Raw genomic sequence first — 21,286 nt, forward strand, 5'->3', positions numbered from 1 at the left:
CCAGGGGTGTGGGGCCGCTGTGCTCGGATGCTTCTGCCCATCCTCTCCAGCTTGTGAGAGGCAACGAGGAGACACCACAGGCTTGGAGAGATCCCAGATCTCTGCAGATGTCTGGAGCAGCGGCCAGGCTGCATTTGCCTCCTCTCTTTGACAGACGTGGGTTTATTTCTCCTTGGGGGTTCCCGTGGGCACCGGGAATGTCTGAGCCAGGAGCCGCTGGGCACGGGAGGCTGCCTCACCTTGGGGCAAGGCAGGGATTTCAGAGGATGCGGCACAGACGGCACCTTTCCTCCTGTCCCCTTTTCCCAGAGCCAGGCTGGTGCTTCCCCCTCTTTGCAGAAAATCGATCTGTCACTTCGCATATGGGAAGCGTTTGGGGCAGGAGAGCGGGACGGCGTGGTCCGGGTGGGAAGGGGCGAGGTGAGCTCCACGCTGCCGCGTGCCTGGGGCCGGCTCCCGCTGCCCTTTCAGCGGCTGTGGGGCACTCTGGGCCTCCAGGGACACCACGGGGGCAAACATGCCGGTGAGTGGGGCCAGCAGATTCGTTCTGGTGAGCGATGGCTCTGCCATCAACCTTCCTCCGGTTCCGGAGTGCTGGGGCCGCTCCAGGAGCTTTCCCAAGGGGAGATGTCCTCGGTGGGCAGAGGCTGGCGCACACCGTGCCTTTGTGCTGCTGCCAGGCGCTGGTGACCTCCCGGCGCCGAGCTCCTGTTCTCGCTGTGGTGAGCGGGGCTGAGACTCTCACCTCTGCCTCCACTGGCCCGGGCTCACACCTGCTCCCAGGAGCGCCCGGTGCCCACTTGGGTGGCAGCTGATTAAATTAAAGTCCTAGCGAGTTTGAATAATTTTCCCTGTGAAATGTGGCAGATGGCCTCCATTAGGCGTCTGCTCCCAGCATCTGCCAGGATGTGATCAACCCCTCTTTGGAAAAGGCACAAAAGGGATTGGAAGTGGAGAGACCTGGGAATGGGAGCCCATCCCTGCGTGCAGGGAGGGAGGATCGAATACTCCTGTGGCAGCAGTGGGCGTTGTGGAGGAGCAGCACCTAGGCGTTCCTCCAGCCCCTCTGCTGCTGCCCTGCCCGGTCAGAGGAGGACCGAGGGGCTGCTGCTGTCCGGCCAGCCCAGCTCACCCGGGGGCAGAACTGGGTTGTGCTGGCCTGGGCTGCGCGATGTCCCCGTGCTGCGGAGCCAGGTGAGCTCAGGGCGCTGCTCCTCCTCAGCCGGGCAGTGGGAGAGCGCTCCAGCCTTGGGGATCCCGGGATGTTTGCACTGTTCTGGGCCAGGCTCTGGAAGCCAGACTCAGCCTTCCTGTGCATCCTGGCGCCTGTCCTGGGTGTGCGTGTCCGGCGTGTGGCTGTCCCCGGGCTGGGACCCCGATATGGGCGCGGGCAGGGGGGGCTCGGCCCGGGGGTCTCAGCTTGGGGGGGGGGGGTGGCCGATAGGGGGCGGTGTCTGCCGGCGCTGGGGGCTGCAGGACCCCCCCCAAACCTCCTGGGTGTGACCCCCAAGTGTGACTCCAGGGAGCTGCAGGAGGACCCCAAAATGTGACCTCTGTGTGTGACTCTGGGGTGTGACCCCTGAGTGTGAACCTGGTGTGTGACCCTGTGTGTGACCCCTGAGTGTGACCTGTGTGACCCTGGGGTGTGACCCTGTGTGTGATTGCTGTAGGCTGGGGCTCACTGGGGACAGGGCTGGGGCTCACTGGGGACACTGCCAGCCCCCCTGGCAGGAGGGAACAGCGGCTGTGCTGGATATTCACCAGCTGCAGGCAGGCAGGGATGCTGCTCCACCCGAGATCCGTATGGGTGAAGGCTTCCCTCCAAAACAGCTTAATGAAGCAGAAAAGGAGCCCAGGCTGCACTGGAGCTGCTGCAGGACAGCTCTGGGACGCAGGCAGAGACGTGCTGTGGAGGGGATCCCGGTGTTCCCCTGCCTGCAGGCTGGGTGAGCTCTGCAGGGACAGGCTGAGCTCAGTCCCAGTTGATTGTAGCAGCAGGAACCAGTAAGGCTCAGTTCCTTGCCCCAGGGACTGCAGTGGGATGGGATCCTGTGGGCTGTGTTTGGGAACAGGAACACAGTGAGGAGGAGGAGGTGCTGTTGGCTGTGAGCTGGCAGATAATCCAGGGGAGAGCCGTGGGTGGGTGTGCCGAGCACCCATGGGGGAACGAGGAGGTGAGAGGATCCCTGGAACCCTGTCCTGGTGCAGGAGCGAGCTCAGGGCTCCGTCTGTGCTTCTGCTCTGGGGCCCCACTGCATCCCCCCGTGCTGGTGTGTGTACCCTGCTTACAGAGGTGTTCTCCTTGCTCATTTAGCTGTTGTTGTGTTATTTTAATTAAATTAGCATCTTTTAATACATTTTGTCCTGCCATCACAGCTTAATGCCTCTGCAGCTGCAGGAAGCTCAGCGCAGCTCCAGGGCCCGTGGTGGGGTGTGCAGCCCGGCTGGGGAGGCTGGGATGAGCTGGCACCGCTGAGAGCCCACCGTTCTGGGGTTCCCGGATCCCATCTGTCACCTCCTGCACATTCCTGGGGCCTCTCAGGAGTGGGAGCACGGGGAGATCCATTCTCGGGGGAAGGGGCTGGAGGAGTCCCTGGAGGGGCTGGGCAGCCTCAGCGCCTGTCTGCTGCCCGCACGCTGTCAGGACCTGCCCATCTTCTGCCAGGCATGCTGCCCACCACGCTGCCCAGGCAGGCTCATGCATCTCCTGTCCTTCCTCATCCTCCAGAGACGATGTTCTGGTGCTCAGCACCAGTGTTCCGTGCTGCTGCCCCCCGGCCAGGGCCAGGCAGGCCCCTGTGCCAGGTTCACCAGCCTCTCTGATGTTTTCACACAAGTCAATTCTCTTCCTTAAGTGACCTTTGAGGGTGACAGCTGAGTGACAGGCTGAGTGACAGCAGGGCCAGGCTTCATCCTGCTGGTGTCCCCTTAGTGATCTGCAGCCCTGCCTGGAGGAGCGGCACACTCCGGGGAGCAGTGGGCTCTGGGGCACAGAGGGGCCATCTGCAGGGGCGGTGGGTGCTTTAGTCTGGAGTTTCCTCCTCAGGAAGGCACTCAGTGGGCTCCCCGGGCTCTCCTCTCCCTGCTGCTGCTGTCAGGGCACAGCGGGGTGGGACTGGGTGCTGCCGGCTGTCCCCACATCTCCAGGCTCCGGTGGTGGAGGTGTCGCGGCGGCGCTGGTGTGGGTGCTGTGGGTGGGACGGTCCCGGCGGCAGCCCGGCGAGCAGCGGAGCCGTGCCGCAGTGAGGGGCTGCCGCTGTCACTTTGTCCTGCGTGTTTGCTGCGGTTATCTCCCGGCTCGGCTCGGGGGGGCCTGCGAGAGGCCCCCGCCGTCACCCCGCCTTGCTCAAGTGCGGCAAAACACCTCAATTGTTAGTCGGGGCTTGTCAGCTGCATCGCAGGAGCAGCGGATAAAGTGTTCCAGCGAAGAAGATAATTGAAAATCAAAAAAGACTTTGTTAATTTGATTAGGCAGAGCCATAGTTGAATTGTTCTTCATCAAAAGAGATTTAATTTTGACATGCAATTAAATCCTTCTGCTGTGCCGGCGCCCTGCGTGTTCTCAGCGGTGGAGTGGCCGGGCAGGGGGTCTGCAGGACACGGCGGGGCTGAGCGGGGCAGCAGGGCAGGGGACCCGGGCAGTGTGGGTGCCTGACAGGCGTGACGGGAGCACCAGCATGAGAAGGGTCCGGTGTTGCCAACGCTGCGCGTTTAGCACTGACGGAGTCGTGGTTTAACTGCTTTAACTAATTGCATTAGTGCAGAGACAGCTCTGTGCCCGCTCCCTCCCTGGGGCTGTCCCCTTGCCCTGCCAGCCCTCATCTCCCAGGGCTAAATCCTGACACACAGGACCCTGTTGGTGGGAAAAGGGTCTCTGCTGGCCACGGGGTTTGGTGCAGCAGGAGAGGAGCTGTGCCGCAGGATCGGCACCTCCGGGCAGGCAGGAGCTCCCTCCCACGCAGGCAGCACCGGCACCGGGGTCCCGTCAGCTCCAGCGCCCTTCTCGCCAGCTGCCCCCCGCGCCGATAAGGCAGAGGATTATCGGTGCTGCCAGGCTGAGGTGCCCTAATCCATCCCCATGGCGCTGGCACGGACGGTGGCCAGCTGGAAATCCCACGGTCAGGGCTGTGGATTTAGATCTGTTAGTGAGAGCTGGAGCTCAGTGGGATGTGACAGAGCTTTAAAAGCTGTGAAAAAATGTCTGAGCGGCTCCTCGGGCAGGAGCAGAGAGAGGCCTCGCTGTGAGGAAGAGCTTTAGGAGCATGGTGGGAGGTCTGTGTGCTGCAGCCATGGCATTGCGGGCGCTGTCCCTGCAGCTGGAGCAGCCGGAGGACGCGGCGTGGGTGAGGGGTCCGGGACTCACTGGTGCTGCAGCTCACTGGGTCTGGGCTCTCTCTGAGGCCCTTCTGCCTTTGCAGAGATGCCAGCTCAGAGCTCTGGGCTGGTTTGACACGGGGCACCTGAGATGAGCCCGGTCCTTCCCCTCCCTGGCTTCCCACCGGCCTTGCAGGGTGATGCCAGGCTCGCTGCTGCCCTTGGCAGGGAAGGTCTCTCAAGTTTTGGTGTTGGCAAATCCTGCGGTGCCGTGAGCTGCCCCCATGCCCTGCCTGTGCCTCTCCTTGGCTCAGCGAGGCTGGGAGCTCTTGGCACCAGGGGCTGTAGGCTGCACTGATCTAATGCTGCTTAGACTGGATGGAGCCACATGGAGATTTTCTATTACAGCCTCGCTCTTCCACTTGCCAGCCCAGGGAGCCCAGCTCAGAGGTGTCAGACTTGACAATGCAGCAGGGTATTTAATCCCTGTGCCTGGCACAAGCTCTGCACCGGTGCTCCGGACTGGCAGTGGCTCTTTGCTGGTCGCTCCTGGGCAGTGAAGGTCTCAGGCCCTGGGGGGCTGTCAAAGCTGTGCAGCCCCTGCCCTTCCCTTCAGGAGATGGGCCAGGAATGAGCCCCAGGGCTGTCACAAATTGGGTTCCCTGCACCAGGGATTGAGGTGGCCAGTCCTGCCCATGGCTGCTCTCCTCTCCTCTCCTCTTGTTGCCATCCCTGTTGCCTTGGTCTTGGGTCTCCATCCCAACTCCTGCATTGCCACCTGCCTGGCTCCCCCAGCCTGCTGGAGCTTCTGCTACATGTGCCCGTATTTCCCAGTGTTTTCCATGTTGACTGGCCCAGCTCCATGCAGTTAACCATGCACCAAGCTCTTCTGTTGTGGTCATCTGTCTCTCCTACTCCTTCCTTGTGGGGCCAGGCACTTGGCCAGCGTGTGCTGCTGCACCCTGGGCATCCGAGGCTGCGGGATGTTTCCAGCTGTGGATTGTGTGCCCAGCCTGTCTCCCGAGGGCTGTGCAAGGGAATTGACCTGCCTCATCCCTCTCACTGCGCTCCCTGGGGCTCCCTGCAGGCCCCTGAGCCGAGGTGAGTGACCCGGGCAGTGGCAGAGGGGACACATGACCCTGCTGCGCTGCCCGGCTGCTCCGGGCACAGCTGACAGATCTTGGGCTCTTCTAATTGCCTTTGAAGGTGTGAACTGAGAGCCAGAGGCACCACACGAGGGCCAGAACCCCCCGCTGCCCGCAGCAGCTGGGAAGCCTCTGCCTGCTGGAGCTGTTGGGAGGATCAGAGCGATGGGGACGGGTGAGCCCGAGAGCAGGGCAGCCCCGAGCAGAGCCGGAGGCTGGGAACAGCAGCGAGCTCTGGCACAGGGGAGCACTCTATGTGCTGTGCTTAAAGCAGCGCTGGAGGCTTGTGCACAAACAGGACTTGGGTGCTTCTGGAGGGATGGCAGCACAACTCCGTGCTGTGTTTGCGTGGACTGTGATCCCTGTCCCTGTGAGTGGTGGTCCCCATTCCGCAAGGGGCAGGCCCTGGAGCTGTGGCCACGTTGGATGAAGGGCTGTGGCTTCGCCTTTGCCCTGAGCTGTGAGGTCCCTTGGTGGCTGCAGTATCAGCCTGGATGGATGCTCGTTCCCACAGCATCGGGGCGAGAAGACGAAGGGGAGCGGGGTGGGCATCCCTCATGCCGGGTGCGGAGCAGCCCGTGGCTGTGCACGGAGCGGGCGCAGGAGCCCTGCACCGTGCTCACCGCTTCCATCTTGGCTTCTTGCCTTATTTGTTCTCCTCTAATTGAGCAAATGCGCTGTCGGCAGCGCGGCTCAGCCAGCATCGACTTGATTAGGGGAAGGCATCGATACCACGCTGCGCGGCAGGAGGCTCAGGCTGACACTGTCAGACTACCCGAGTCTTAAAGTTGCACTTTATTCATGATGTTTTGATTTCTCTTGCTCTGGGGACTCTGACTTTGATAGATTATGATGCGGTACCAGAACAATCTGATGCACTGGAGCAATGCACTTCCTTCCAGAATAGGCATTTGCCACCAGAGTCCAGCATTTTCTTGATTTTTCAGAGTGAAAAATGACAGCATAAAGAAATCTTGAGCTTTGCACAGTTCGGTCATCCAGAATTAGGGACTGGAATGTTGGTTTTCGTGCTGATGGGGGCTGTTGGAGGCAGTTTATGCCAAGCTGATTCCTGGGTGTATTTTGCTGCTGCGGCAGTGCTGGCAGGAGCTGTTTGCACTCCTCAGGTTGGAGTTTCTGCTTGCTGGTTTCCAAATCCTTCTGTTCCAAGTGAGCACCCACTCTAGTGCTGTGTTGTGCTGCTGCTCCATCCTGGGGCCTCTTTGTGCCCCCCCTGCTCTCTCAGTCCTCCTCACCCTCGGGAATTTTGCAGGTAGAAGTGCAGGTGCAGACCCCTCGCTGGTCCCCACTGCCGGGGTGCCGGAGGATCCCCGAGATCCCCGAGAACCCGTTATCCAACGTGCCAGCGAGACACAGCCCAGGATGGATGTCCTCATGTGTGACCGTGCCAGGGTTTCTGGGTGCTCATCAGCTCAGCACTAGGTGTAACCCCAGAAGCACTGCTGGGCCTGGGCTGTCTCACTGCGTTTCTGGGACTTCTGCTGGTGCTTTGCAGCTTCAGCCTTTTCTTGGCTTTTCCATGAACTCTGTGGGGAGAGGGAGCACTGCTGGACACTCTGTGTGGCTGCCAGGGTGGGCAGGGGCTCGGTGGGGACTGGGGACCAGGGACACCCCAGCCTCCAGCCCTGCTCCGGCTGCTTACCGGCCACGGGAGCTGTGAAACCTCCTGAGCATCAGGGTTGCGGAACGCTTTCTCTTCCCCAGTGTGTCAAAACAGCATTTTCCCTCTGCCTCGTTCTCAGAAATGTTTGAACTGTTTTTGCGAAAACTTCCCTCAAAATCTGAGCCTGAGGCAGATGCTCAGTATGGGAAACATCAGAGTGAAAAGCCTTGCGCTGCAGAAAGACAGAGGCGAGGGATAATGGGGCTGTGGCTGGACCCGCAGCCGGCAGAGCTGGTGTTTACAGAGCTGAGGGAGCCTGAGGAGAGCCAGCACCGCTCGCATATTAAACCAGGAGCTGCAGTTACCAACAGAAAAGGGCATTTTTATAACGCGTTTATTGGAGTCTTAATGAACAAATAAAGAAGCGGAGAAATCTGCACATGCATTTGTGAGATATAAAACTGACTGAATCAAGATGAAGCAGCAAGAAGTGTTGGCTGCTCTCCGTTCTGCTGGGTGGGGAAAACAAAACTGCAAGGGAAGGGAAAGGAGAGGGGCAGGAGAGTGGGAAGAATGCTGAAGTGCGTGATCTGGGAACAGGGATGCCCCGGTAAGTGGTTGTAAGTGGTTCCTGTGACCCCAGTAAGAGGTATAAGGGGGCTCAGCAGAGCCCTCTGCACTGCGCTGAGGGAACTTGCAGGGATTTCAGAAGGCATATTGGGAAAGGAATTGGAAGCTGATGAAAGGTATAAAAGCATGGATCTGGCCTCAGAATTGGTACAGGCAGGAGGTGCTGCGCTGCCAGGGCACCAGACCCTGGCTTTGTGTCACAGGGAGCCCCAGGGTCCCCCATGCAGAGCTTGGGGGTGCTGAGGGGACAGGTGGGGTCTGGAAAGCCAGCGGGATGTCACCAGATACTCTGTGCTGAGAAGCACAGGTGCTAAGAGCAGCCTGTGGGGTGCATCGGTCACTCGGGAGCGGTCACTGACCCCAGGGGCAGCGCGGGACCGGCCGGGATGGAGCTGCTGCGCTCGTCCCCCTCCCTGCTCCTGCTCTCAGGGCGTGGAGAGCGCAGAGCTTTGGAAACTGCTCCAGAGCCTTTCCGTGTCTCAGGGGCATTATGTGCTGCTGGTCCCCTCTTCTCCCCGCCGAGATTCCCGGGGCACGGCAGACCCTCTCTTCCTTGTCGGCACAGGCGGCTCCAGTGGGGCTCCTGCCAAACCCTTCCCGGGATGATTTATGATGCTCCTTCAGCTCACTTCGAACTCTGGCTTCTCCTTCTCTTCAGTAGAATTTAACTTGTTTGCCTGGAATATTAATAATTAAACATCAAGGAATTGCATCCCGAGCAGCCTCCTCAGAAGCGTGTTTGTGATTGTTTTCAAGCGCCCAGCGCCGAGTTGGGGCGGCTCTTTGATGGGATTTTGCTGCTTTCAAACCGCTGACACCAGTAACCCCATAAATTAGCAGCCGATGGAGGGAAATCTCCTGGCTGCAGCTGTGGGTTTTTATGGTTTGATTTGTTAATAGGAGTTTTGGGTCACGGCCAGCACTCCTCACCCAGCTCAGGGGAGGGTTTGCCCCACGGCGCGGTGGCGATGCCGGGCCGTGCGGGGCTGCGCCTCCGGGAGCTGCTGCTGCCGCTGCCGGCAGTGCCGGGGCTCCCGGGCCCGGCCCCGTGCCCCTGGGGCTGTGACCGGGCACAGGGGCGGGCTAAGGGCAGTGGGACGAGGCTCCGCTGTGAGCGGCACGTCCCGCGTGGATGGGGCTGTCCGGTGCAGGTGGAGGCTGCAGCCTGTCAGTGCTGTTTGCTGCGATGGAGTTTGCCTGGGATGCTCTCACCTGGGAAAGGGGGTTCTGCCTCCTCTCCCTTCCCTCGCGTGCTTCTGGTGGGAGGGCAGCTTCTCCTCACCCCTCTCGTTACCCTCAGAGCAGCAAAACGCTGCCGGTGTGCGGGCTGGCATTCACTGCCCGTCCCTGGAAGGGCAGGACACAGCCCCGTCCCTCCTGCCAGGACACACCTGGAGGGGCAGGACACAGCCCCGTCCCTCCTGCCAGGACACACCTGGAAGGGCAGGACACAGCCCCATCCCTCCTGCCAGGACACACCTGGAAGGGCAGGACACAGCCCTGTCCCTCCTGCCAGGACACACGGCACTGTGAGCTCCAGGGTCGCGGTGCCTGGCACGAAGGGGTTTAACTCCTCCACAGGTGTGTGCCTGTGGTCCCTGCCTGCAGCAAAAGCAGCTGCTGGCCAGGGAATTGTCTGCTAATGCCAGATGGGTTTCTGAGAGCACGGCCGAGGCAGGAGCCTTCTCCTTGTGTCCTGGCTGGGCTCCTGCAGCACCGGGAGCTCCTGACTGGTGTGTGCTGGTCTCCGGAGAGCCCACGCCCCGCTGGGGTCCCTCTCCTGCGCTGTCCCCAGTGCCAAGGGTGTGTACCCCCCATCACGCTCCCACCCCTTGCCGTGGAGCTGAAGCCTCATTTATTCTGAAGGGAAAAGAATTCACATCTCACCGACCAACGGGAACCCAAATACAAATAAATTTCTCTCAAAGTGCAGTCGTTGGAGAAAACTAAAGGCCGTTAGTCAGGCTGACATCAGAGGAGCCGCATTCCCTCTGACAACCCGCACAGCCTTATGTTTTATTCACCAGGCCTGAAAAATACCTTCCCGAAGAGGGGGCCCATAAATAAACCAGCGTGATGAATATTACACAGGATAAAAACTGATAAAGCTGGGCTCCGACCAGGAGCTGCACAGCGAGGTTAAGAAAGCACAGGGGTTCGTCACGTCTGATCCAGTGTGCCAGGCCAGGGAGTGGGTGTTGGGACGGAAAGGGGAAGCATTGGCGGGGATGTTTCTGGGTCCTGGGAGAGAGGGGAGATAGAACAGGCCAAGCCAGGCTGCTCCCAGCCGCTGCGAGAGGCAGCACGAGCAGGCTGGGAGCGCTGCAGGGTCGGGGTGTCTCGGCAGCACCTACAAATCTCCTTTGGAAAGGTCCTCCGCTCTTCCTCGGAAACACCAGGCTGGACCCCGTGGGGAGCAGAGCAGCCCCCAGCCCTGCTCCTCCCCACCGCGCAGGAGGCAGGAACCTTGAAATACGAGCACTTAGCTTTTTATTACCCCATTTAATTGCTGCCTGACAGCCTAATCCAGCATTAAAAACACCAGAGCTCAGGGGAATTCACCATTGTTATTCAACATGTATCTCTCTCCGTGCTCAGAGGTCCCATCTGCCGCCTCCTTCCACCCACTTGCTCCTGGGATGTGCTGGTCAATCCTTGGTCCTGCTGGTTGGGATTTCTTCCCGGTGGAAGTGGTGGGTGACAGGAAGGGGGAAACAGGGAAGGAGCTGCTGCTGGCAGGGGCCCGTGGGTGACAGGGACAGAGGGCTGGGGCTGTTGGAGTGAACCTGGGCTGGGGTCAGGGAGCCGTGGGGCTCACAGGCAGGGATGCAAACGCCCGTGGCTCTCCCTGGCTCTGCAGATGTGAAAAACACTCGGGGAAATCACTTTTCCTTCCTGCCAGCGCTTAACCCAAAGTTCCCCGCAGCAGCGGCGGAGGGGCCGATCACCACAGCTATGGAGAGGCCAGTGAGTTATAGTAATGGACGCTCTGCAAACTGTCTGTGCTGCCCATAAATCCATACCCTCCTGGAAGTGCAGATGGCCCATAATCGTCCATCATCCCCAGCCAGCGTGGCCGTGCCAGGGTGGGTTTCTCCTCAGAGGCCGCTGTTTCTGCCAGCTCAACGGAACTGCGGCGGGAGCTCTCCGTAACGGAGCGCCAGCGGCCCCGCAGCGCCGTGGGTTAGGGGAGAACAAGCGGTGGCAAGCCCTGGGGCTGGGGCTGCTGCAGGCACCGAGGGGAAGGTGGCAGGACCGGGGGATGAGCCCAGCTTGCTCTGGCTCACCCGTATTCCATGGGGTGATTCGGCCCCGTGCCGGCAGTCCTGGAGGTGGGCAGGAGAGGAGGGTGCAGAGCTCAGAGCTGCTGTGGTGGTGGGAGCTGAGCACCAGCAGCCACCCCTGCCTCGCCCGGAGCCCGGAGCTGTACTGACCAGAAGAGCCTGGCACAGCCTCCAAGAGCCTCCACTGGCATTTTTGCATCTTGCTTGTGGCACCAGGGCCCGCTCGTGGCACGTGACAGGCAGCTGGTGGGAGCACTGGGCATGCTGTAACTGGGTTGGAGCTCTTGCTGCCGGTGTGGGGGGTGTCTCTTCCCTTGAGTAATGACCTGGAATTCGATCACGCGGGCTTTATTAGATTGTGAGGCTGGAAGCGTAACTGTGCAGGATCAAAGAGAAGCCAGCAGTGCCACGAACCAGGACCTGCAGGGCTGAGGGAGAGGAGCCACCCTGGGGGATGAAAATACCCCCAGCAGGCTGCTGAGGGACTCCAGCTCCTAATGATGGAGCCGCTCTCCTGCAGCCCCGATGCCTCAGTGGCTGCTGAAGGACAACAGGCTCCAGTGCCGAACTGCCACCAGCCTTTGGGGCCACTCTGCCCTGTGCCATCAGTACCAGGACTTGGACCCGCTGAGCTTAGTCAGCGAGAGGAAAGGTCCTGGACACAGCCAGTCCCAGCACGTCCTGGGGGCTGCAGGGGGTCCCAGCACAGGTGCCACAGCACCTGCACTCACGCAGGCGCTGGAGCTGCTGAGGGCAGTGCCGGGACCGGGCAGGACGGGCAGGGAAAGCAATTGCAGCAGTGATTAATGGCCCACGGGCAGAGCTGACAGCTCCTGCTGCCCACGATGGCAGGGAGCAGCTGGATCCTCCGCTCCCACCAGGCTGCTCTGGCCCCCTGGCTTCACGGCCGTGCCTCGCCAAGGGCTCTGGCTGCGGGGCCGTGCGGGAGCTCGTTCTCCCCGCTCGGGCCGCTCCTGCCCGCTCGGACATTCTGGCAGCATCGCTGCGTTTATTAAGCCGATAAAGCAGCGTTAAGTACCCGCACAGCGGAGCCCCCTGAGGTCTCCTTGTGTGCAGAGCGGAGCCGGGGGATGCCCGAGCCCCGGCGCCGATGATTGCTCTGTCACGCCAATAGACGGAGAGGAGCGGGCAGCGCTGCGCCACGGCTGCCTCTGCCCTGAGCCCTCTCTGCCCTGCCCCTTGGTGTCCCTCTGCACTCTCCTGGGGGCTTCTGGCCCTCGAGGAGCTGCACAATCAGGGGATGCTGGTGGCATCTCCCTCAGCCATCCCTAGTGCCTGTGGCTGCCCAGTGCTGGAGTCGAGCAGGGAGAGCGTTGTCTCACCCTCTGCCTGGGGCTCCACTCCATTCCCGGCCCTGGGGAGCTGCTGTTTATTAAAACCAAGCAGGTTTTAAAAACCTGGCCACGGGTTGGTGGAGAAACACCTGCTCCTGAGTACCTCATGCTCCCACAGGGTTTGCAAGGGGTCCAGAGCACCCTGGGATTACCCTGGGATCACCCTGGGATGGTGATGGCTCCCGGTGCTGCTGGGCGTTCTTGTGGGTGCTGGCGGCAGGCAGTGCTCCAGCAGCATGCAAAGCAGGCCCTGTGTAATAGATAATAATTAATAGACTGCTCTGGTGGCAGGCTAGGTAAGTAGATAAATAATTTTAATTATCCTTGGGGAGGCTGTAAAATTCGCACACGGCCCTTTATTAAACTCTCTGTTTACAACAGTCATTTATATTGTGCGTCATTTTGCATAAAAGCCCCTTGGGGCCGAATAACACCGTGCAGCCCCGTCCCTGGCACTGCTGGCACCGCTGCTCCTCGGCAGCCACGGGCGGGAGTGCAGTGAGCAGGGACCTGGGGGACATGGACACCCCAGCCAGGGCAGCTCCGGCTCTCCAGGACCCCTCGATGCGCTCACCTGCAGCTGAGAATCCAAGTGCTGCACCCCAGGCCTGCTGAGTTCTGCTCACCTGGGGATCCCTGGGAGTCCCCCAGACCCCAGCTCTTTCCCAGCAGAGTTGATGGCTTTGTGCTGATGGCAGGGTATTTTTTTCTTCCTTTTTTTTGCGCATGTCTCTCAAAAGAACCATAAATTCCAAGCTGTGAAATCCCGCTGTGTCAGCAGTCTGCAAAACGAAGTGATATTAAACGTGACAAAAGTCTCTCTAATTCACCCTGGCCGGCTCCTGCTTCCCTCCCCGAAGCTGTAATTGAGAATGGAGGAATGGAGATTGCCGTTGTCCCTGCCTGGAATCCACCGAGCCATCAGGGCCTGCGAATCTTATTAATGAAGGGTTATTTACAAATAGCTCTGCTCAGGCTGTGGCGCACACGCTGCCCTGTGCACACAAGTGTTCTCTCTCCTGTCACAGGCACGCTCACCTGTGCTCCCCGAGCCCTCGACTCCAGAGCATCTGCTCATTGCTCCAGCTCCCAAAGGGCTTCAGGGATGGTTCTGCTGGGGCAGGGGGCTGCAGGAGTGAGCTGTGACCCCCCCATGCCCCTTGCTGTGCCCCTCACTGTGCCACTCACTGTGACCCCTACCTGCCCCTCACTGTGACCCTCACGGTGACCCCCGTGTGCCCCTCACTGTCACCCCCATGTGCCCCTTGCTCTGCCCCTCACTGTGACCCCCACTGTGACCCCATGTGCCCCTTGCTCTGCCCCTCACTGTGACCCCCACTGTGACCCCATGTGCCCCTCGCTGTGCCCCTCACTGTGACCCTCACTGTCACCCCCATGTGCCCCTCACTGTCACCCCCATGTGCCCCTCGCTGTGCCCCTCACTGTGACCCCCGTGTGCCCCTCGCTGTGCCCCTCACTGTGACCCCCATGTGCCCCTCACTGTCACCCCATGTGCCCCTCGCTGTGCCCCTCGCTGTGCCCCTCGCTGTGACCCCCTGTGCCCCTCACTGTGACCCCCGTGTGCCCCTCACTGTCACCCCATGTGCCCCTCGCTGTGCCCCTCGCTGTGCCCCTCGCTGTGGCAGCTGAGCCGCCGCTCTCTTGCCGCAGTGACCTCACTTGCAGAGCACTCCATGTACTAATCCTGATCCCGTTTCCAGTGGAGATCCCGGCAGAGTCCCTCCCTGCCAGCATCAGGATGAGTCTCTGGGCATTTGAAGTCACTCTTACAGGAACAGTGTGTGTTTCTCTGCCCATGGATGGGTTCTGTGAGGGGCCAGGTGATGCTGCTCTGCCACCAGAGCTGGCCAGGCTTTGCCCTTTGCTCACCTGGCCAAGGGGACAGTGACCAGGTAGCCGCTACCTGTGCCAGGCAGGCAGCAAGGAGAGGGTTTGTGTTCTCGGGAGCAGCAGCTTCCCTGGAGAGCGCTGGCAGGAGGCTGGGTGGGCACTGGCCTGCAGAGCAGCTGCTTGGCACGGCACGGCACAGCTCTGCAGAGGTCAGCAGAGCATCCCGGCAGCGAGGAGGGGAGGCTGTGCTGGCTGGGCTGTCACCAGGAAGCTGCTGGGAACCTCTCCTGCGCTGTAGCAGCTGCTGCCACCCCAGTGCTGGCCATGCTTGGCGAGGGACGGAACTCTGCCGACGGTTGTCAAATAATTGTGGAGTTTAATATCCCCACAATGGGGCTGGCATTTGTGTCGTTAATTTTAAAACTCTTTATTTCTTCTCTGTTAAGTCAGAGTCATTTCCAACAAGCTGAATAACTCTTTCTCCCTAGCTGTGGACTCGTGTTTGATCGTTTCCTTCCCCGTGTGGTTTTTGTTGCTGCCCTGGGAAGGTCAGTGAGACGGCAGGACAGAGCGCTGCCCAGGTGATCCTGGTGTATCCAAGGCAGGCAGCTCTCACTTTCTCTCCTCTGGAGTACACAAAGGCCTGTGCTGCCCACGGGCAAGGGGCAGGGAGTGGTTTGGGGACGTGGGGCAGGGGTTGTTTGGGGTCTCGGAGCAGGAAGGAGCACTCCCCCAGCGTGCTGGGCCGGGGCTATCAGTCATTTTTAGCAATCGATGGTATTGACGCCGTGCTAGCTGAGGAGGCCACTGGAGGGCTGTTCTTCCAAATCATTACATTTAGAGCTGAACTGTCCCCTTTTCATATAAATCCTGACAAATAAAGACAGAGCAGGACCTTTCCCGCAGAGCTGCAGCGCAGCGTCAGGGTTGGCACTGTTTGGGGCACCCGTGCTCGGGACGAGCAGAGCCTGCAGCAGACATGCCAGAGACAGGAAAACTGCTCTGGAAGGACTGTCACTTTTGGGTGCCCTCTCAGCTGGGTAGGAGCCCTCCCAGGGGTTAATATCCAGAGGGCACGGGGCACACTGGGGACAGACCCTGAGCGTGAGCATCCTGATGGCATCGGCGGGAGCAGCCCCAAGGCGTGTGGGGGGCGGGATGTGCCTGTTTCCCTGGGCTGGTATCCCTGCTTCTCCTGGGGTGCACACTGTTCCTTTGGAGCTGGCAGGCAGAGCTGCTCCTGCCCGGGCACAGAGCTGAGGGCACCCCCGGGCCCAGCAGAGAGGGACCTCTTTCCATTCACTTTTGTTGTTTTTCGTTTCAAGATGAAATTAAGCTACATAAAGAAAACCCCGGCCTTCTTTTACAGCGCTGCATCAGTACATCCCTCGAGGGGAAAACACTCACACGGAGGTTTTTCCTCCACTTCGCTTGTCCTCACGTCTCCACTCAGCGCTTTCAGAACTCTCACCCCTGGCCAATTCCCCGCGCGTTGGGCTCGGTGCTTTGGGGTTTGTTTCTTTTTTGGTTTTTTGCTATTGTTTCCAATCAATTTCACAGTAGGTTTGTGGCTGGGATAAAAGCCTCCCCTGCTCTCTGCTCGCCTGGCCGCGTTTTGTGTCTCTGTGTCCCTGCTGACGCCACCCCGGGGTGAGCAGAGTGGGTGGGTGCTCCTCATCCATGGCTCACCTACCTCTGCCCCGGGGCTCACGCCGTGCCCAGGTGTCCACAGCCAAGGATGCCCCAATATCCATCATCTCCTCTCACAGTCTTGTCCTGCCCAGCTGCTCCGTGTTCCTGTCCCGCTGTCCCCGCTGGCTTCATCCCAGCTCCACATCCTGGTGTCACCCCCGAGTGGATCCTTCTCCTCGTGCCGTGTCCCGCCAGGTTCTCAGGGAGAGGTTGAGCCACAGGTTAATTTACGGCATGTGGGGAGCGCGGAGGGGAAGAGCGTCTGCCCGCTAAATAAGTCATGAAGCCGGATCCCAACAGCACAATTAGAATCCTCCGTTAATGATTATTTATGGGGCTGGGAATGCTTATTTAACCTGACTATATTAAATATTAAACCAAATTATAATATTTATACCGGTATTTACAACCAAAGGAGGCAGCGGGTGGCTGGGGCAGCGGCAGGTGAGTGACTGAGGTGTGTCCAGTGCCAAAGGGGTCGTGGGCAGCACTCGGGGGTCGTGGGGACCAGAGGAGCAGTCGTGGCTCTGTCCCTTACCCCAGCCCAGCCACAACCTTTAGCACAAGTGGCAGGAATGCTGCTGGAGGAAAGGGAAGGACTTTGGGGTGGGAGGTGATGTCTTCTAAGAAAGAGAAATATCGGTCATCAACTGGGACAGTGGGAGCCAAAGGAGCCCCCAGCTGGGGTGGGGTCAGAGGGACGTGCTGTACCCAGAGCAGTGCTTTGCTGCTTTTTTCTCCTTGGAGCTGGAGGTGACAGCTGGGCCTCGGGGTCTCTGCTGAGGGCTCTCGCTGTCCCCACTCGGGGCTCCGGGCTGTACCCGGTGGCTGCCTCATGCTGGAATGCAGCTCCTTATGGCAGAGCCATGGCTCCGGTGCCACCGGCCCTCAGAGCTGCAGGAGTTCAGTGCAGATCCCTCTGTGCTCCCGAGCTGCTGTGACTGCTGGTTCTGCAGCCCGTTGCAGATAAAATGATGATTAAGGGGTCCCACCCTATAAGCAGACAACCATGTTGACCTTATTTAGGCTCCTAATCAATTTGCCCCTGGTGTGATTAATTGAGATGCTTGCCATTGATTTTCTGTGAGACAGGAGTGGCTGAGGTGGGATTCAGTGGGATGCCTGCAGGGAGATCTCTGCAGCAGCTGTGCGAGGCTGAGCTGTGGAGTTCTCAGCCAGGCGGGATTATCCCAGCTCTCCTCGGCCGTGGCTGCCAGGACAGCCTCCTGCTGCTGCCCAGGGGAGGTGCAAGGGCTGGTCTTGGAGCTCCAGGTGGTATTTGCACTCCCTGGGAGCCCTCCTGCATCCCACAATGGTGCCGTGGATATGGACCTGGGAAGGATGTGATGTGCTCTTCTGAGTCCCCGTGGGACTGGGAAAGAGTTCCCATGACCACTGCCACCGTCAGACCTCTGCAAGGGGTGGTGTGACCTCTCCCCGAGGTGTGACCCCCCCTGCGTGTCCCTGATGGAGCTGTTCTGGGATCACCAAGCACCACAAACCCCATGTGAGCTGCTGGAGTGCGAAGGGCCCTGGCCAGAGCCACCAGCTGGGGATGAAGAACCTACAGCACGGATGATTGGAAAGGATTTTCTAGCTAAATTGCTGAGCAGATGGATTTACCCTGGACCGGTCCTTGTGGACTCTGGAACATTTTCTCTTCTGTAACAGTTCCTTTTTATGACCTGCCATTTGCTCCAGCAAGCGAGAAGTGAGCCCTTGGCACCCAGCTCCCGCTCCGGCCGCGGTTCAGGAACGCAGCGGCTTCGCTGCCGGGAGCCACGACTCCTTTTCAGGAAAGTGCCGGGGCCTGGCAGGACGCCCCTGCCCACTCTGGCTCCCCGGGCACGTGGGGGCTGACAGGGGTGGGAGGGGGCTGAGGCACAGGAGCTGGCAGCTGCCGCACCGGGGGATGCTGTGCCAGAGATCCGGGCGTGGTTTGTAAGGAATGGTGACAGATCATTACCGTGACCAGCTGCAGCGGGTGCACATCCAGCAGGGCTCCAGGTGGGAGTCCGTGGCACAGGGGAAGAGTGAAGCCACGTCCGGCTTGGGAGATCCCTCTGTGGTGGCAGCATGGGCAGAGGGACAGTGGTCACTCTGGGGGGACTGGGTTTTCCTCTGGCTCCCCTGTCAGTGCTTCCATGCGGTGATTCCGTCATCAGCACTTCCTCACGGTGATTCCACCGGCTCTTTTGGCTTCTGCTGTCCCAGCTGATGACTGATATTTCTCTTTCTTAGAAGAAGGGGAAGGACGACACAATCTTCCACCCAAAGCCCTTCCCCTTCCTCCAGCAGCGTTCCTGCCATTTACATTAAGGGCTATAATGGGTTGGAGTAAATGGAGCAGGTTTGCAATTAGTTTTCCGAGTACTTATCTCATTAAAGTAAATGAATTATTGATTTAGTGACACTCATGCTTTTAGTGAGCGGCACAGTACCATCCCTGCTCCGCTGCTGGCTCCCCGCAGCCGGCCCTTGCACGCCGCTCCCGTCAGCGCACGCGTGGGCAGCCGCTGCCCGCTCTGCCTCCTCCTGGGCTTTGGAGCCCGCGCAGTCAGCGCGGGGCACGAGAGCCGTGCCCGTGGGAGCAGGAACGTGGCTTTGTGAGGGACCCCCTTGAGGCGTGGGTGTGAGCAGGGCAGGGAGGGATGGGCTGGGGACCCGCTGGTGACATGGCAGCTGTGCCAGGGCACCTCCTGCCAGCCCATCCGTGCTGGGCAGGGGATGACGAGGGAGGGAGGAAGGCAGCTCGGCCATGCCACTGGCACTTGGCTTGTTCTGGGTCTGTTAGTGCGGCACGGAGCTGCCGTGGGGCTGCCAGGCTGCGCGAGGAGCTGCGCGTGGCAAGGGCAGGGCGTGGGGGCTGAGGACTGGCAATGTCTGGCAGAGTGTGGATGCAGGAGGATGAAGCACTGACAGGCTGTGCTGGAGCCAAATGCTCATGGCTGAACCCCCAGCTAGCTGCTGATTCAGCGCTTCTCTGTACAGAGATTTAATCTCTCCTGGAAGATAAAATACTACATTAATGGAAACCTGCCTGCTCGGAGCTGCCCCTGGCCGCTGTCCGGGCAGGAGGGGCTGCGCTGTCCTGCTGAGGCGGTCGGTGCCGGACACGCTGCCCTGCAGCTCCATGGCTAAGGGGGTGGGATGAGGGGCTGTGGCAGGGATGCCGGTGGGATGCCAGGAGGGTCAGACTCCTCTGGCCGTGCCTGCTGTGCCAGCGGGTGCCACGTGCCACGAACGGCTCGGGCGCTGGAAGCACTTTGCTCTCCTCGCCGAAGGAGGTGGTGATGCCGCGGGAGCAGCAGTCACCGGGTGGGAGAAGGTGCCGGTGACCAGCAGAAACTGCAGGAAGGATTTCGGCTGGGGGGTTCACGGCTGTTTCTCAGGTGGGGTTTGGTGACCGGTGACGTTGGCATGGGCTGTGCCGAGTGTGGCGGTGCCGCATCCTCACTCTGCCCGCCGAGGGACCGCAGCTGGTGCTCAGCCCCGTGCCAGGACCCGGCCAGGCCTCACAGCAGGGAGAGGCTTCCCAAAGTGGGGGCAGCACCGTGTGCTGTCCCTGTCCCCAGCACGCTCTCCCCAGACCTGAGCTGCTGCCTGGAGGACTCTCCTGAGCAGTCCTAGAGCTGTCCTGTGGTGGCCCCTTACCCTCCCCACCAGGGCTCCTCTGAGCATCTCCTGTCTCAGCTCCTGGCCAGCAGCGTGGAACAGCCCTGGCCTGGCCCTGGGCAGAGCAGGGTGGGGGGGAAACATCCTGAGAGCAGCTGTGCAGGAGCCAGCCTCTGCCCCAGCCCCTGCCCCTCCTGCCCCTGCCTGCAGCGCTGCTGGGAACGGGATGTTTTATATTCCTTAGCTGGGAGAAAAAAAAAAAAAAAAAAAAATCCCTTCTCATTTAATTAAAAATGTTGACATTGTGCCTGGCCATCCCACCCGCCGGAGAAGGTGGTTATAAATTAAACATTAAACCTTTAATGGCCCATAAAGAAATATTCGCTGCTGTTCTGTATATGGGGATATAAATAGAGAGGGCTGCAGGGGGAGGGGTGGGACATTATTGTTCCTCAGCCAGATAATCTTTGCTAATGAATTTAATTAAAAGCAAAATTAATTTAGGATTTTTGGTGGAGGGAACGGGGGTTAAAAATGTACTTTGAGAAACTACCAAGAAGTTTCCCAGCAGATCAGAGCCAGGCCTGCCTCAGGTTGCCGCGTGGGGAGCGGGGCTGAGGAGGTGCAGCTTTCACGGGATCCGAGCAGCTGGGTGACAGGGGTTGCATTTCTTGTGCAGACCCCTGATTCTCACCCCGGTGGTTTTAGCTGGGTTGGGATCGCCTGTTCTGGCAGCGGGTACCTCTGAGGCTTTGCAAGGTTCCAGGCAGAGTCGGTCAGCCCAGATTTCGGCCAGAAAAGCAGAGATTGGACCAAGATCCCCCCAGATCCTGCCCAGAGCTGCTCCTGCCTGCCTCCATCAAGGCTCTGCCAGGGGTTCCCCTCTCCCACTCTGGCCCGTGTGGACAGGGAGGCTCTGGCTGAGCATCCTGCTCCCTGGGGTGCCAGGACCACCAGAGGTTTCTGCCTGGGCTGGAGCTGGGCTTGGCGATTCCCTGTCTGTGCCAGCAAGCGTGGCACATCCCAGCTGAGGCACATCCTGGCTGCGGGGCCCCGCGTTGCTTTGGGGAGCTTCTCAGAAGGCGCCTTTCTCAGGAAATGTGTTTGGGAAATGCGGCGTTACCCATCGCTGAGCCTCCCCCGGGAGCTCAGCATCAATTATTCATTGCAGAGCAGGCAGACTGGGCTCCCAGCACTCCCAGCACTCCCAGCCCCGCTGCTGGAGCGCTCTGGGCCTGCTGTGCCATCTCCTGATCCCAGCCGGGATCCAGCTGAAGCCATGGAAGAGCTCAGGAGAGGTGGCTAGGGGCAGGCGGCTCTGCCAGGCTGCTGGGAACCAGGGAGTTCCCAACCACCTTTTTTAGGGCACCCACGTCCCACAGCTGGGTCTGCCCTGGCCTGGGGAAAGGGGAGACCCCAGCCTGGTGAACGCATCGTGCTGGGTGAGAGCTTTTGGAGAGGTTTTATCATAAGAGTGCTAATGGAAGTCAGCACCAGCCTAATGAGCTGTACTCCTCCATGAATCTGATTCATTGAGGCGGGAATTACCATAATTGATTATCCTGCTGAGCGGATGAGAACCGTGTTTGCTAACACGAGTGCCTGGGATCAGCCTCTGCTTCCTGAGCCGCCACCGGAGGTGTCTGCAGACTGTCCGTGGGCTCGGAGCAGCGTCCAGGCACGGGGTCCCTGCACCCACCCTCGGGACCCTCATCTTGGGGTGCTGCTCCTGCAGGGAGCAGCTCCAGTGCTTGGGAGCAGAGCTGTTGGGCTGGG

General features: G+C 60.1%; 1 protein-coding gene across 1 annotated transcript in view; it reads left to right on the forward strand.

Annotated features, from left to right (window-relative positions):
• Window positions 1-21,286, forward strand: part of RBFOX3 (RNA binding fox-1 homolog 3) — a 101,377-nt gene that overhangs the window by 50,914 nt on the left and 29,177 nt on the right.

The sequence above is a fragment of the Hirundo rustica genome, chromosome 18 (assembly GCF_015227805.2).
Source record: "Hirundo rustica isolate bHirRus1 chromosome 18, bHirRus1.pri.v3, whole genome shotgun sequence".
NCBI lineage: Eukaryota > Metazoa > Chordata > Aves > Passeriformes > Hirundinidae > Hirundo > Hirundo rustica.